This window comes from Leptodactylus fuscus, chromosome 5, assembly GCF_031893055.1.
Source record: "Leptodactylus fuscus isolate aLepFus1 chromosome 5, aLepFus1.hap2, whole genome shotgun sequence".
Taxonomy (NCBI): Eukaryota; Metazoa; Chordata; class Amphibia; order Anura; family Leptodactylidae; genus Leptodactylus; species Leptodactylus fuscus.
The window spans coordinates 157,586,664-157,604,621 of NC_134269.1; the positions used below are offsets into that span (position 1 = coordinate 157,586,664).

The 17,958-nt window shown below is 41.4% G+C and overlaps 1 protein-coding gene across 1 annotated transcript in view; it reads left to right on the forward strand.

The window, feature by feature from the left end:
• The first annotated feature begins 91 nt into the window (after positions 1-91).
• Positions 92-17,958, forward strand: part of CDK17 (cyclin dependent kinase 17) — a 110,559-nt gene continuing 92,692 nt past the window's right edge. Inside the window, exon 1 of the mRNA XM_075274560.1 lies at positions 92-467. The gene's annotated coding sequence lies outside the window, so the exon portion shown is untranslated. The remainder of the gene's footprint in view (positions 468-17,958) is intronic.

Genomic DNA, 17,958 nt, shown 5'->3' on the forward strand with positions numbered 1-17,958 from the left:
TCTGCGCCTACTCCGCCTCACTCACTGTGTTGCCAGGCCGGGGGCGGAGCTGATGTTGCTGCGTTCAAAAAAAAAAAAAAAAAAAAAACCCGAGATCAAGCAGGATCCTGTCCGGGTAGGGTAATCCGCCGGATACGTCAGTCTTGTCGGCCAAGGAACTGGAGGGGCGTCTGTCACAGCTCTTGTGTCCGTCCATATAGCAGGACTACTGCTGGAGGAAGGTGTTTACCCCATACCTGTGTGAGAAGTGCCCCAGGGCTCGGGAGCCATGTTGTGTGCGGAGCCCGGCGATGTCCTGGGGTCATGACTTCACTACGACTGCACCCATAGCGGACACTGAGGAGAGGCGGGAGGAAGCAGCAGCTCCGGGCTGGGGTCTCACAGGCAGGAAGACCCCCACACAATTCGTCTGTATCCGGCCTTCAGCGGACGGCACATCCCAGTGTGAGAACGAGCACGGCTACCCTGTGAGTAGTGCCCTGTGTAGTGTACGTGACCCCGGCCTGTGTATGGACGTGTATGGCTGGATGAGCCCTCAGCCTGCTGCATTGTATGGAGAGGCTGTGCTGTGGATACCGACCACATATATATGTATGTATGTGTATGTATGTATAAGATATATATGTATGTGTGTGTATAAGGGATATATATATTATGCACATATATATGGGACTCTGGTGCCCTGACTCACATCACTTGTTTGCAGGGCAGGTAAGTTTCCCATTGCTATGTTGACATACTGGCACATTGTGATGCCACACCACATACCTACCAATTCTGGATAACATTATACATCTAGTTGGTCCTAGTTATTTTGGTGCCCGCTCTGCACAGATTGGCACTACAGCTGTTTCATTGTGGCCCTCATACCTGTAGTTTGACTCCTGTGCTGGCCTATGGGGTCCCTATATATTATACACACAAGCTGTCATTCACAAGCCATGATCGGGAATGATTTTTATACAAATCCTGCAATAGTTGGGTCAGAAAGCGTAATATTTCAGTTATCACTGCGATCCGGTGTTCCTAGACATCCATCTAGTGAAGTCACTATGGCTCAGAATTGCCTTAGATTTGTAAGGGATTTCCCCACTATAGTAAGTTATGGTATTTATCTAGGAGCCTGATCTTCTAAGACACCCAATGATCCCTAGAGAATAACACAGTGGATTTTTTTTTTTGCACATCACTCCCCAGATCTGGTTCTGTCCAGCGAACCTCAAAATGACCCATTCATGGGACATGGTGCCATGTAGAGAAAGAAATAAGAAGGGGTCATGATGCTGTACTAGTCCTGTGGCCTCCTCATTGAGGGTCCCAGAAACCGTAGACAATTGGTAAGTGAGGGCATTTCCTGAATAAAACCTGCAGGATTCTTGTGGGGAAGTCACTGCCCCCATCACCAGAATAGACAAACCATGTTTGAATTGTCTGCTTTCCCTGAATTCAGGCATTCTGGGCAGTAAAAATATATGGGCTGTTCTATGCATTCTGGGTACTAGATATAAATTTCCAGGAGGTTGGGGTTTTCAATGTCTGTAGTAAATGCAGAATTGGAACCAGTGACTCAGTATTGTGTGCCCATTCCATGCCACACGTTCATTCATATGGTATTAATGCTAATAAAAACAGTCATTAAAATTTCCCATTATATCACCCTGAATAAATAAACATTCAGTTGGAAATGAAGAAGAGCTTGTATTCTTCTGTACTGTAGATTCCATGTTTGCGACAGATCATGTATGTACATTACATAGTATGACATGGGGTTTTGTGTGTATTTGTCAGGTTTATTGCATTGCTCCTGGCTAGGAGGTTACAACCTAGAAAGGTATGTGACTAGCAGCAGTGATTTATGGAAGCCCATCACCCTGTGCTAGGGTAAACCCTGGAGGAAAACACCAGTGACTCCTCTTCTAGATGGCAGGGAAACCTCAGCAGCACAGCAGGCATTATTCATGCACACCAACAACTGCTGGAGGGATGAAACCTTCTGCAGGGGGATGGGAATGTGCTTGAAAAAAAACAATGTAAGGAACTGGTGCTAGATGGGAACAATGGTGATGAACCGTTCTCTTCCATGTGATGTAATACATCTCGTATTAATAGTGTTACTATGTGCCAGACAATGGTGATAGGATTAGAGGATCGCTACACATTCCTACAATCGCCGTCTTCATAGAATAGAGATTTCCAGCCTGATAATGCAGGGGAACCCCTGAAAATTGTTTTCACTCCTGGGAACCCCTGATGACGTCTCTGCTTCAGTGAAGCTTGCTGTAGGATCAGGTAAAGCGTTCTGCAATTTTTATTCAGTGTTAGAATTTGGCTCCAATATATTTACAGCTTTACAATTCGTCTTTGAGCCTCTATCATCAATTTGTCATCCTTACTGTAAAGGAGGCAGGTTTTGTTGCCGCTGGATTCAGGGGAGCCCTCATCGGAGTTCTGTCAAATAGTCAAGTCTAATGTTAAAGTGCTTGTTTCAGCTGGCAAAAAAAAACCCCTAAAAGGCCTCATACTTGTTGCTCCGGTTGTAGTGCCTCCGATCCCTGCTGTCTCTACTTCCTGGTCCATCACAACAAACAGGAGATGACTGCCACTCACTAAGCTGAGGAGAGTCATCCATGGATAGTAATGATCAGTTTCACACGTAGGAAATCCCTGTGATCGATCCGGGTATTATTTATGTGTCTTGCTGCCTGTGTAGTATCATGAGTGATGGCTGATAAATGAAATAATGTTTATAGGATTGTCGTAAGTGATCATTTTCATGCCACACGTGCCAACAATGATGTGAGCACCTTGCCCATACTGCATATGGCTCCAGTGAAGGTGTATTGAAACTGGTGAGCGTTTCCATACTATCTACCACAAGAGAATTTGGTGCCCCCCAGGGTATTTTTTCCCTTGCTTGGGACCGACCCCCTTCACCTGTATGATTTGTTTTTGGTACAACCTAACGCTCCTTTTCTTTACCACTCTGTGTGACTTGTAATGTAATAATGTGTGTCTAGAGTCTACAAAGCGGTATTGTCCCCTTCACATGCCTGCTTTTATTCTTGAGAATTGGTGGCTGTATTAAAAATCTGTGAATACATTATTTTTATATATATATATATATATTTCCTAAACTAAGGATGAGCTTCAAGTTAACGCTCCACATACACCAAAGTGTGCCTTAGCTGTATTTTTCATGGCTAACATGACCCATTATGGCCTCATACACATGCCTATGTATTATCACAGGTCTGTGTATGGGACTATAAGCCATAAGCAAAACTCAGGTCCCTATACCTGTCAGTGTTTTGGCTTGGGTCGCAGAAGGAAATGCATGGGTCTATGGAGTCACGGGTAGGACACATATAATGCGTATGCCTTTTTAACATGGACATGTGCATGTAGTCTTAAGGGGATTTCAGAGGGATAAAAATAATAAGGTTAAAAATATGGACACTAATATACCAAAACATTACTAGCCTTTCTCCCATTTCCCCTGCCACACTGGCCATAAAGCTAGCAGGATCTATGTTTTTGACCATCTTCTTGGTGTCTTCAGACATGTGACTGAGCGGGCATCTCTAAGCTAGTCACTAGAGGGAGCACAATACCCCGGCCAGTGATGGGACCCCCATGCTTATCCTTTTTAAAAGGGTATTCCCTTCTGTTTATATATGGCTGTATCCACAGCATATGCCGTAAATGTCTCCTATCTTGAGAAACGGGAGTCCCCATCACCCTACATTTTGTGGCCACAGTGCCGATCTCTATAGTGCATTGATGCTGTTTTAAGCAGAATCCGCTTAAAATAGATGAAGAGATAAGCCATCGGAAACCCAGCGGGCACCATTATCAGACCCGAATGACGAGAACCCAAACATTAGTGTGAACCTAGCGTCAGTGAAATAATCATAAAGGCTCAGGGAGGAATAGTCCTTTAATGTATAATTTTATGCACCTGGAAAAATGGCTTTAGTATGACCAAAGAGTATGTTTGACATATGACAAGATAATACATATTCTTATGCCATATAATAAGTGAGTAAGGTTCATGTTACACCTTCAATCTACACTAGAACCTGTGATCCGAGACTAGATAACCCCTGTCCTTATAAGCTTTGGCAGCCGCATAAAGGGAGATGTGTAGCCAGACCCGGCTTTTCTTGATAAAAACATGAGACGCTGTTGGTAGATCTCAATGAATGACCGTGCGTAGCAGCCTTCTCACTTTCTCAAGTTCTTATCATTTTTTGTTTCAATATATTTATATATTTACATAATATATTTTCAGGTATTTATTGAACTATAACAATAAGACATTGGTAAGGCAGACTAACAGTATATGAAACAATCTTGAGAATAAATGAAACTTACACAATATAATATAAATATACAATGACAAATCCAAAATAATAAGTCCTATGGGATAATAGGGATAAAAAGGTAAATAACCAAGAGTATACAAAGTGTAAGGGATGGGCAGCACATGGTGTGTGTTTGTGTAAAAGAATGCAACACTCAACCACAACAACACATTAGGGTTGTAGACCATTTGACAGACTGGGATATTAGACCTATTAACCCAGGGAGACCATACCCTGTAAAAATGTGGGTGGGTGTCTGAAATAATTGGGCTGATGTTTTCATAGAACATGATCGTATCTACAAGTCTAATGATGAGTTCTTATCATTTTTAAGATAGAAAGCAAGAAATAGCTTTCACAAAATTGTGGGACATTTGGGGACAAAATGGTGCCAAGCTTGTACAAACAGATTTTGACAGATGGTAAAATAGATTAGAAACTGATATTGTAAATGCTCATTTTATGTACAAGAGAAATTCCATAAAATGTCTCTCCAACCACATTTACTGTTTAATGGGGGCGGCTCTGAATTCCTCACATCACTGCCATGTTGTTACCAGATTCGGCTCTTAATATACAAACTGAAATCTGTAATTCTTAGACGTTTTACTGCTTACAGGGGTACAGAATATATCACTATAAACCTCTTCTACTGCAATACACAGTGGTTGGAAATGGAGTGTATAGTGCATGTGCTGCTTAGTGTCCGAGGTTGTGTCTTGTAGTTCCCTATGTTTCCTCATGTACCTGTATACGTGCTGCAGTTATATATATACATGTATAGGGGAGCAGCAGCCACTAGACTTAGACCAACAGGAAGGCATCTTCATTTGCGTTCAGTGCTGCCCTTGTGCATGCTGACATATGTGTGGATGGTAAATTTCACAATCTGATTTTTTGTTTTTTTTTGATACTGTAATTGTACAATTTCACTAGCTGAATCTTTTTACTGTATAGTTGTGGGTTGCTCTTGTTCTATCCCAGCGGCCGCCTTTGTGTGTGCTACACCTTGTCGGCTGTTAGTAGTCATCCATATGTTCAGTGGACTGTGTGTTTTGCTGAACAGTATTGGGTTTGGATAAAATCCAGTCATTAACTCCCTGATTCCTTCATATCTTTAGGATTGTGGCGCCTAAGCCTCAGTTGCTATGGTTTCCATATTCATTATATCGGCGAGAAGCTAAAATGTAGTTTGCTATGTGTAGGTGTTAATAAAGTGACTCCCCCATCCTCTTAGCGGTGGGAATGTTGAATAAAGCTTTTATTATTTACCTAATCTCAAATGCAACCACGGGAACATAAGGGGCAATTGAATCCTTTGTTGCCTGTCAGAAAGGGTGGTGGGGTTTTTTGTGTGTTGGGTCTCATACAGCATAAATGGATATTGTGGTTGTATAGTTGACTGTAGGACCTTTTCTAACTTCCGTTCACTGCTTCATTGATTTTGGCACAGCTGGAATTTTTCTCTAGTTCCCACCATTCCTGAGCAGTAAGTGCTGGTAGTTTTGGCGTCTGATTTGCTATTTAGGCTCTGAACTGTCAGGAGGGCGGTGTCAGTCAGGTGAAGATTAGTGGGTGTGATTCAGAGCTCTAATCATAGGTGGACATTGTCAGATTCACACCTCTTGCCTCTTTCTGTTTGGCACCACTCACCTGACATTACAGGGCCCAAATTGTATATAAGGTACCAAAACTAACATAAATATATTGGAACAGTGGGGGCTGGAGAAAAAATGACAACTGTGCCAAAATCAGAGGAGCAGAAGTGCGTAAAGGTCCTCTTTAAAGGGATTCTACCACTAAAGCAACTTTTTTTTTTTTTTCTCTAATTATCACGTCGGAATAGCCTTAAGAAAGGCCATTCGTCTCTTACCTTTAGACGTGGTCTCTGTGGCGCCGTTCCTTAGAAATACTGGTTTCAACCGGTATGCAAATGAGCTCTCTACAGCAATGAGGGCAGGCCCCAGTGATCAAACGGCGATGGGAGCGTCCCCACCGCTGCCAGAGAGCTCACTCCAGCGACGCCTCCATCTTCAGCTGCAACCCCGCCTCTTCTGTCTTCCATTTTGGTCCAACTTCTGATGCCTGCGCAGTACGCTCCTGTATTGAACTGCAAGAGCGGCCTCCCAAAAATGGCCAACGGCCATTTTTGGGACTCCGCTCTTTCTCTTGTAATTCACTACATGAGCGTACTGCGCAGGCGTTGGAAGCTGGACCACCAGAAGAAGAGGCTTTTTTTCGTGTGGATTCTGAGGCGGATTCCGCTCCAAATTCAGCGCCATTTTCCTCTGTGTGAGTGCACCCTTAGGCTGGTTTCACATTTAAAAAGTTTTGGACAGTTCTGCCACATTTGTAGGCCTGTACAATATGTTAGCGGACAGACTCCTAACATTATAGTAGTTATCTAAGATCTTAGGAGTCCTTGCTTCTCTGCTACATACTATCCCATATTGTAATGGCTACGGGACAGAATATAGCAGGGAGAAAGGGACTCCGGGGCGCTCTGATGTCACAATGCTTCAACCCAGCGTTGGTGACATGGACATGCACCTGGGGCGTGTGACCTAATCCGGGTCTGGAAAAGGCCAAAATAAGGCGCTAGGAGTCTACTGGACGCCCAGGAGAGGTGAGTATACCTAGTTTTTGTTTGTTCGTTTTTTGTTGTTTTTTTTTTCTCATCTTAAGTGATGAATCTCTTGGAAATAATAGCATTTTCTTTAAGGATCCAAGGTGGAAAATGTGCAAATATTCATCTCTATAATTCAAAGCCCTGCTCATAATTTGTACCCTTTTTTTCTAACAAATTTTTTTCTAACCCTAACATTGACTCTATGTAAACAGATAGTCATCATCAGATTTAATTTGTTTTTCGCGTCATTTGTTTGTTTTTTTTTGTATCCTCTAAAATTGAGCATCAAAATATGTGAATGGATAGTTTGTTTTTGTTTTTTTTTCTTCCAGTTTCTCAGAGTTGTCAAGACCTTTTCTTGCTTTCTTTGAATTAATACTTTTTTTGCGTACTCCCAGCAGGAGAATAGTCCTTCCTGTTCATGTATACTAAATCTGTCGCTAGGTTCACCCTGACGCCAGGCTCTCTGGCGGTTTCTGCAGTGGGGTCCTCCCGGGCACACTCTCTATATATTCAGCGCACCATCCCACGCCACTTTTTCTATATCTTGAACTGGTGCACTGTGCTGTATAATAAATCTTGGTGACTAGAGCTTAGTGTTTAGACTGTGCGGGTGTGGACTGCTAGGCAGAAGGAAGGATTTGCACTGGTATGCGGCATTGTTATGATATTACAGGTGAGGCTGGGTTTTGATACTTGGTCACATGAGCGGCTATGCATCAGCTTGTAGTTTAGTCATTCGCCCCACACTGAGTGTTTGACGTATGACTATACAGATGCTTTACCTGTTATATTTTCTCCAGATATAGGACTTGTTAGAACTATATGAATTAAAAAGTAAAATGTTTTCAACACTGGCAGATGTGGTATGAGATGGCAGTAACTGGCTTAAGATGGGGTCATTTATTATCACTGACTAGACCAGAGCAATATTGAGAAGATTTTTTTTTTTTTTTCATAGATGTTCTGACCTCTAATGGTTATGTCATGGCAGCAATTCCTATGCCTGGGCCCCTCCGTACTGCTGATGTACTAATAGTGGCCTGTACTGAAGTATTCATGTTTCACAGAAATGTCAGGATGCTTGTAAACCTGCGGATCTGTAAACTGTTGCTATGCAACCCTCTTCCCATAGCTATTTTCGCAATGCTTCCATTACATAACCCATTTCACTGCTTCTCTACCCTACATAACGCTAGTAAACATCTTTATGCCCAGACTAACCATCTCCTATTAATGAAGTGTTTCACCACATAAGTGCATGGACTGTCCTAACCTAGATTTTAGACATCGCCTGTTAAGCCATTTTCTTCCCCTCTGTTCTTTCAGCTTCTGGAGTTCTTAAGGCATTTCTCTGTTACGTGTTAAAAATGGGATAGCAGACACCCTACAGAAAACGTGGCAGTTTCCTAACATGTTGGGACCCTCCGAATGATGACCAAACTGATTTGCTTAACCCATTAATAAATTAAAGCTCTTCACATTTATTTGAGAAAAAATATGGTGTGGATTCTGGTCCGTCATATTTGTTTTTTTTTCTTTTTTTTTCCCCTCTTATTTATCAGAATTGTCCATCAGTGAACTTAAATAAAGCTTCAACATAACTTGTGGCAGTACATACAATGTTTCACACGATGAATTGTGGCGTACGTGCTTGGTTTAGTCATTTGTGTACATACACTCAATAGAGGGAATTCATCAGTCCCTCTACCTCAGTTTTCTGTCATGAAGGGGTGATATTGTGACTGATATTTGGTGCAAGACCTTTTCTTGCACCCAGTGTGCGCTACAAGGCCTGATCCATGCCTTGCTTTCTATATTGTGCGAATGTGGGCAGAGTGGGAATCGGGACAGGGCACCTTCATCCATCACATTCATTAGACTTCATGCCAGTTTTCTGCCAAAAGTACAACAGTTCAAGAGGTGTAGATTTCTATTCTGACACAGGCCATCTGACTGATTTAGGAAGATGATACATTAGACATAATCTTCCCCAATATTCATATAGTTGTTTTAATGGTAAAAAGTTCATAGACAGTGGGACAAAATTGTGATTATTGGAAAGGAACCCATTGAAGTCAATGGGAGGCTTTTTTCAGCACTGAAATTCCACACCATTTTCCTCCCTGTGAATGGACCCTTAAGGTATGTTCACACGGTGGAAACCAAATTCCATGTGTGAACTTTCCACGCGACTAGCCCCCGGAGTTTTGCACCGCGGACGCTGTAGCTATCTCAGCCGTGGAATCCGTGAGAAGAAGCGGCATCTTGCTTCTTTTTCGCGCTAGTGGGGGGAAAAAATGAGCATCTACCATTGAAGTCATTAAGAGCCTTTTTTGGAGGCGGATTTTGAGCCAGATTCCGCTACAAAATCCGACTGCAAATAAAAAAACTCTGTGTTAGGCTGCCAGCACATGGTCTGATTCTGCATGAAATTTTTGCTGTAGTTTTGAGGCTAAAACCTGGAGTGGAAGAAAAATAAATGAGGAAGAATAGCGCCTTTCCTTAATATTTTCTCTTTTCAGTCCACACCTGGCTTTGTTTTCAAAACTGCCTAATGCCAGCTTCATGTATTAGAGTAAAATCCAGCTCCAAACCAGGAAAAAATCCGGAGTAATTCCAAGGTAAGTATAAAAAAAAAAAAAAATCACTTTTATTGTTGTTCAAAGATTTAAGAGTTACATCGTAACTACAAAAATAGTAAGTTCCATGACTGAGCTACGCGTTCCGGGACTTGACTTGTTACTTCCTCATGGCAAGCTAATGCTATGTTCGCACCTGCATTCGGGTTTCCGTTCTTCGGGTCTGCTTGAGGTCCTTAAAAAAGGGAAACCAAATCCACTTAAAAAAACTGTTACCTGCGGACCCCATAGGTTATAAAGGGTTTCCTTCCATTATAGTGATCAGTATTTTATGCCCTCCAAACCCCTTTTCAGTGAAAGTGCTGACTGTATCTGTGCTGTGGCCAATACTGTTTGACACCACCTGCAGGTTGCCTTGATATGATCTGTTTCAGCACCAGATTTTCTGATACAGATTTTAACTTTTATATATCATTTCCCCAGGAAATGCCAGTTCAAATCTTAGCAAACCCACACAATAGAAACTAAGCCTGGTTACCTGTACTGTACTGTTTATATGCTTGGTGAGCGAGCAGTTTATCTTCCTCATGGTGGTTACATTTAGCAGACACAGCTAATCCAGAGCTTTGTGTAGATAAACCCTTTTTACTGTGGCCTCTGTTTATTCTTTTACACACAGTATATACTTTTTGTGTCTTTTCTAAATTGATTTTGGAATTAATACGTTAGGGTGGTGGCACTGTTTTTCACAGGGTCACAAATCCTGCCTAGCTGAGCATACACCCTTGAAAGCACTGTGCTATCTTGGAGTAGTGTTACACTATGGTTATAGGAGCAAAGCTTTTTACATTTGTTTTTTATTATTACTACTACAGCGGGTGGAAGTGTTTTACGTATCCAATGATGTCGTCTTCATTTATTTATCCAAGTCCAGGCTGCAAAATGGACAGGAATTCGATCAATGAAAAATTCAGCACACTGACAATGCACAGTTGTGTGCATGAAGCCTAAGGGTAAGTTCACACAGGGTTTTTTGGTCCAGAACCTGAGGCGGCCTCCAAAATATGGGTAGCTGCGATTGTGCATCGGCATCCAGTCGCACACTCTGCTCTGGATTAGGCCCAAATGAATGGGCCTAGTCGGGAGGGAGTGTCTTCAGGCAAATGCCGCGGGGCGAATCCGGCTGAAAGAATGAGCAAGTCGCTTCTTTTTTCTGGGAGCCAGAACAAACAGCTCCCATTGATTTCGATGGGAGCCGTCTTTTTGGTCAGGATTTTGAGGCTGATACGGCCTCAAAATCCTGACCCAAGAACCCTGTGTAAATTTACCCTTAGTCTGTTAGTCAAAAACCTGATGGCCCTGGAATACTGTTAGTGTTGTAGTAATATATATTTGCGTATCTATGAGTGTCTGCAATCTTCAGTGCACATTCTATAATATCCTTACTATTTGGCAAGTTCTGGATTTCCTTTCCAATGGATTTGACTCATCATTAGTGTTCAGACTACAAATCAAAATTTCCAAGTATGCATAACTGGTATGTCGAGAATGCAAGACTGTGACTTGTTAGGACAAGCAGGTATCATTAGGTGAAGGCAGAGTTCATTCTGCCCATGTTTACTTTATCTGTTTGCTTCGGGGAATAACTAAAGTCATTTACATTACATTCTGCTACAGAAACCAGATTGCCATCACCCAAATGTATTACTATCTTTCCCAGGTTCTCATAAGCATGCACTCTCGTCTTGGCTGAGCAGTGCCTGTGTGATAAACTGGAAGAAAGACGCTGCTGGACACTTCTTACAGTGACTTAGGCCCGTTCACATCTGCATTTGGGCCATTCCGTTCGCCTATCCGCATGAAATATGTGGAGAGAAAACTCCTGCTAGCAGCACTTTTCTCTCCACGTTTTTCATGCAGAAACCACCTGGACTCCATTATAGTCTATGGAGCCTGCGGGTTTCCTTAGGTAACCACTTTTTTGCGCGGATAGTTTTCCAAGTGGACTCCCTGAAGGAAAACCAGAATGCAGATGTGAATCGGGCCTTACCGATCTGGAATTAAAGCTTTCATTTACTCAATCCTTATCTCCCTTGAAAGCTTACACTTAGGGGCAGTGAGTCGGTGGACCCCATAAACACATTAGGTTTTCACTCCAGGAAATAATGTGTTATGTGTCAAAATATGGTGCGTTTTTTTGGGGGGGAAGGGGAGGGGGTGAAACCTTTATCCTGGACATTTCCCTTTATAATGATCTCTAATTCTGTCCATGTGATCTAATCTGCTTGATGGAGCTCAGACCTCTATGACAGTCACTATATTATATATATAGTAAGCCAATGGCTGGTCAGGTAATGGAGGGGGTGAACATCTCACCCAGACTACTAAGGTGGGTGAGATAAGAAAACTCCAGGAATGTTTGTTCTCAGCAGACAACTTTCGTCTGCTGAGCATTTTGGTAAATGCTCAGTACTTGGCTGGATTTTTAGGAATGACAGGTAGGTTGGTAGTGGGACCTGTCATTCCACCCACCTCCAGTCCACACTTTAGGGATGTTCCAGCAGCAACTCAGCTGCAGAGATTCTCCTCGTCAAGGAGGCTTGAGAAGCCAGCTCCAGCAGCAGACTTTGGGCAGAGCTTGGCTGGAGAGCCAAAGAAAGAGGTCATATTTTTTGGAGCTGTGTCCTGAGTGATTCAACTGGCTTTTTGATTTCTGTTATTCTAGGTGAGGTAACCTATGTTTAGTTAGAGCCTAGCCGGGCAGGTATTTATTTTTGTATTGTTACCTTTTGTTGCTGCATTATAAAAAATAAACTCTACCGTTGTTTTGACTAAAGAAACTGTACTTTTGTGTCTATGCCACCTCTCCATATATACTTTTCTGAGCCGTGAATTAGGATTTGCCACTTCCACCAGAGCTTTTACAATTTTATGCGAATGTTGTATGGGCTGGGGTTGTCTTTGTGAGGTAACACTTTCTAAATGTCATTGGATTAATATGTAATCAGCTAAAGATTATATTGATTTATGTTTATTAAGCATTTCTATAGGGTGTTGCAGCTTTCTGTAAGGTTGTGTGTACATCTGTGTGGAGGCGTTGTTAGGAGCCTATGTCGCAATGCATAGCATGTCAAAAATGGCAGATAAAATAGCACAGTGCTAGAAATGAATAACACAGATGTGAAGTTTCACCATTTTGGAACAAAAATGTCACATACTGAGGTTAAAGCAGAGATTATTGCAAGTGGAATAACTTCTGAATGGATTACGCACCAAGTGTGCAGACAATGGAGCCACTAAACCAGATATACAGGTTGGATAAACCTGGTGACTTGATAGACAATGTCCATTTTTGTTACACAATTTCCATTACTAATCCAAACCTTTCCCATTTTACATATCAGAAAGAGCACAAATATGTGGGTTTTGCAAATATTGGAAGAATCTGCTGGACATGTATTTATTTTTTTGGTCTTCCTATTATGAATTGTCATTCCTATGAATTGTTCTGTTTTCTGAGATTATTCATCACTGTCCCCGCATTGAACGGTCTGTGAAATGTGCTGCATAGAAGAAGTCCGAGTGGACACAATCGGACATTGTGTGGAATCCTCTGTGGATTTCATTTTCACACTGCTACTTTTATTTTGCCTTGGCCGTGTCTCTCCTGCCTTCTAGGGTTTCCTCTGGTTTTGTACAGCGAGCAAGCAGTGGTCCAGATTTCCATCTCCTGCAGGAGTAGTTTTAACAAGGTATCTTTATCATGAGATGTCAGATTGCTGCCAGGCTTCAGCAGAGATGTTTACACTTCTTGCCTGGGTTTCTGTCTGGCTGGTAAGAGCCCTACCAGTACGAGTATTTGGGCCAGCATTTGTAACGCAACATGAAGTACAGCACCTTAATTCTTCCTGGAAACAAGGCTCTGCTGTGTGCAGCCACATAGAGGGATGTTCTGTGTGTGGCTCTCTGCAATGGAATACGCGGCAAAAGCTCAGTTATTGCAGTACAATAATATTTTCTTTTACTTGGTTATAATAGTGAAAATAACATTTTATTAGCTGAAATGATGGTAATTACAGTGTTATTAATCCCTATCATCTTTACGTATCCTTTTGTATGGAAGGTTATATATAAGTCCCCTTTGAGATAGAGAAATACGAGCGCACTGCATTCTTCTCCTGGAGATAGATATAGATTGTATGTATGTGTGTGTGTATATATATATATATATATATATATATATATATATATATATAATTTTCTTTTTTTTTCTTTTCTGCTGTTTTAGTTTACTGGTTTATGGTACTATAGCACTTTCTCACCACCCTAAAGATGTAGAACGTCACCTTTCATATATTGAGTGCACTTTACTGATTCCAATATCTCCATGTGCTTCATGTTTTGTGTTGTTACTGCCCACTTGGCTAATATATCCTAATTTGCATCAACACTAAAAGGACTGATATCTTTGGAATAGCTGAATGGATTTGGATAAACAAAACATCAAAATGCAGAGGATGACCATACGTATCAGTCTGATGTATGTCACTGGGCTTTTCAGACCTGGTGGTGTCTTCTTTAATATTTGTTGTTTTCCTATAATCTCAATTCACAGACTAGGCTAGAAGTATCTGATCACTGGGAAGCCTACGGATCACAAGGAAGCAGGTCTCTCTATTTCAATAGAGAGAAGGTTGTGTACCCTCTGCCCACTCTATTATATCTGTATCAGACTGTATGAGATGCCCAGGTACAGCACTTGGGTAGAGACATATACAAGTGTATGCCACTAAAACTGGGACAAGGGATTCCCATTTTCACCATTGTGGCAGTCCCAGCAGTGAGTCTCACGGCCATCATACACATTGTGGCTAGGTGATAGCTTGTGATTGTGGTACAGGTTTTTTTTTTTTTTTTTACTTATATAACACCAATATATTCTGCAGTGCTTTACGGATTATCACTCACTGTCACTATTAGGGCTCACAATTTTCTTTGCCAAGTCTCATTTCTTCCATATAAAGTTTGTGCTTGGGAGGACAATACCACCATAGTTGTCACAGCCAGGGTTACTTGTTTATCCATTTTTTTTTTCCCCTTCCTCTCCAGTGATGTAGTTGTTACGGTTTTTAAAGGGTGTCTGCATCTGTGACTCTGACCTTTCTCCCTCTGAGTCATATTGACCTGCATGTAGTTTTATCTGTGAACATTGAGCAGTGTGCTTAGAAGGAGGGAGCGCATAGGGGCAGGGCAGAAGACGTGGAATGACCTTGTCAATTTCATAAATATATCATGACTATCATTTTGTTAATGTGCTCACGAGCACGGTTATATTATTGAGCACTGTGAGGTCTTGATGTAATAGTCAGATGATTAGCTGTGACTGGGGATACAAGATGGCATGAGTTGGTATCGGTGTGCCTTTCTATCCGGTGACAGTGAGCTGAACACGTGAGTCAATTTCCAGGTGTGTAAGACCAGAAGAGTCTTGCATATTTGGTGATGACTATGAATGACTCAGACTTGGCATTGGTTGCCTATGCTCCTAGTGGAATATCATGGAGTCAGGACTTTCAGTGCAGTCTTTGCACGGTTACAGTTTTTTTTTATTTGTTTTTTTTTTTGTTAAATCAAATGTATAAAAGTATAATTTATTTTATTTAATTTAGTGTTGTATTGCTATAAAATTGACACAAAAGAGATTTGCTCTTGCTTTATAAAACAGCCGAGCCAAATTTTAGTTTTTGTTACATGCGCAGACCTTTACCACAGTTCTTTTACAATACCTTACTCAAGCTGTGCTAGGTTGTCTCATTGTTCGGGAGCCCAAGAAAAAAAGAATTGTCCTCTTGAAATGTTCCTGGTACTCCCACCACCTTTTGTTAAGGAAACCATTCTTGTTTCCCTCGCCAGTTCCTCATAGTTTTATTGGCGTTCCTAGTGCCATGACATCATCCACAGCACAAAGATTTTCTGAAGGGTTTTCTCTCGCAGTCTGGCTCATTATGCTGTGAGGACACTTAATGCCAGAGATCCTCCGAGCTGACATGGAAGAAGCAACACTAGGAAATTCACACAGCTGAAATTGCATGGTGTCAATAGTATACAGCGATTATTTCATTGCTGAAGAATCCCATACACTTAACCTTTGTGTGTGGTACACCAGTGCAGGCCGCCTATACACCCACAAGCATGCTTCTGTACTGCTCCCTAGTGCAAATCCCCAGCTAAGGAAATGTGTTTGGTGCCGAGATGTCAGCCAGTAACAATGCATGTTTTATGTTGTGCTAGTCATAAATAGTTAATATAGCATATTCAGCCTGGCAGCTTGTCCTGGCATCACTTCAAAGGGAAAGCAAGTTTTCTAATCTACTTTTGTGTCTCTTTTCTCTCAGTATAAATATAACTGGGTTCATCTAACAACTAGTATAGAAACGAATAGCAAACTGAAGGCTTCCATCTAGCAGGATCTACAAATAGAGCCAAAAATATCATGTAATGTAGTAACTGACTGTGCCAGTCTCTGCCACATGATGTTGGTAATGATGAAATTCCAGTGCTGAGGGTCTTCACTTTGGATACAAAAAAGGCTAGGCCTAGTAGTGTAACTTTTTTTTTTTCTTTTTTTTTATCTGTTGTTAAAGTAGTGTTTCTACATCCCAAAAAACATGTATTTAGTAAAATCTGCTAAATATGATGGGGCAGGTCTGCTGTGGGATATTTGTAACGGACATAATGTAGTGGACCTGGCTGTAGTAAAAACTAGACAAAATCAACTCGCGTTTGCCAGGTGGCTGTCCTGTCATTCAACCAGAGATTGTAACCCCCCAATTCAGTCAGCATCTGGGGGGCCAGTGCAAATGAATGTCGATCAGTGCCTTTCTGTTTCTTGCTTTACACCTAAAAGATCTAAGGTGGATGACTTTTATTTGGAGGATTATGAGGTAATTTGATTTCTTTTTAAATTTTTTTTTCGAACGGCGATTTACACAGTATGAGATACATATTTTTATAGGGGTTTTTTGGGGGATGTGGTTACACCTAATATGTTTTTGTTTTTTGATTTCATTTGTTTATTTTTAGTTCCCCTTCCACCAAAGGGTTTGAGCACTTATGCAATGTACTGCAATACTTCTGTATTGCAGTATATTGTCTATGTGTTGTTTTATTACACTCTGGTACAATAACAGGCTTCCTGCTGTCATGATAGCTGATAATCTCCTTTTGATGATATAGGGTGCAATGATCTTCTACAGGATAGCACCGTAACAGCTTACATGCTGGTGTCAGTTGGTGTTGGCTGTAACCGGCAGGTTCCTGCAGTGTAATACAGAGAGCCACTGTATATGTAGATGGTGCTATGTGCTCTCAGTATCCCCCACTTGACATTATGGCGTACATGTATGTCAAATGTTGGGAGGGCTGGTTCTGTAGAGAATAATTCTTTAAAACTGACACACATTGGGCTAAGCATTATTCTCACCCCATCAGTACCTTGCTGTTATTATTTTAATGCTTTCAGGGTCCTAGCTACATTCTGGACCAATCTTGGCAGGCAGGAAATGCCTTCTTAGCCAATTGGTGGTTAAAGCAGTGGACATCCCCAGCCACTGATTGGCCAAGCAGGCATTTCCAGTTTGATATCAAGACCAGGAAGTAAACCCTGAGGTGGTGGTGTGTGTGTGTGTGTGTGTGTGAACTAGTTTACAAACTGTTCCCTGCCGGATAACCCCTTATAACTGTATGCCAATAATATAGTGTGAATAGAGTCTTAGACTGTTAACATAAAGCAGAATATACCGCTGTTGTTATACAATAGTTAATATAGGTTTTTCAGCATCTAGAAATGATCTAAGAAAACAATGCAGAGAGGAAGGAAGTGGGGAGTTGGCAGTGCACCTACTTCAGGGATTGTTATCATTACCATGGGAAATACATGACCTGTTGTGGAGCTTGTTACAGATTTGGAGCATGAACCAAGCAGCTTTATGTGCTCTAATATGTTAATATCTATGTATTAGAACTTGGAGATAGCAGCTGCGGATGGAAGTGCAGATATTCATCCTGTTTAGCATCTACTATTCACATCCACAATGCCAAAATCTCATCTTGGGGGTTGCACTGCTTGTTTCTTAAAATTCTATCATAGACAAACAGTGACCATTTATGTATAAGGTTAATCTTTTGAAACTTAGTCTTTTACACAACGATCTTCATTATATATTGTTATTGTTATTATTATTATTATTATTATTATATAAAAAGGATGCCCTTTCACCTATCATCTGGCAATAAACTCTTACCACTTTCTAGGCTCCATCTCTGTCAGGCTTACATTGTAAGATCAAAAACCTCAATGACTTACTAATCTTAAGTATAAAGC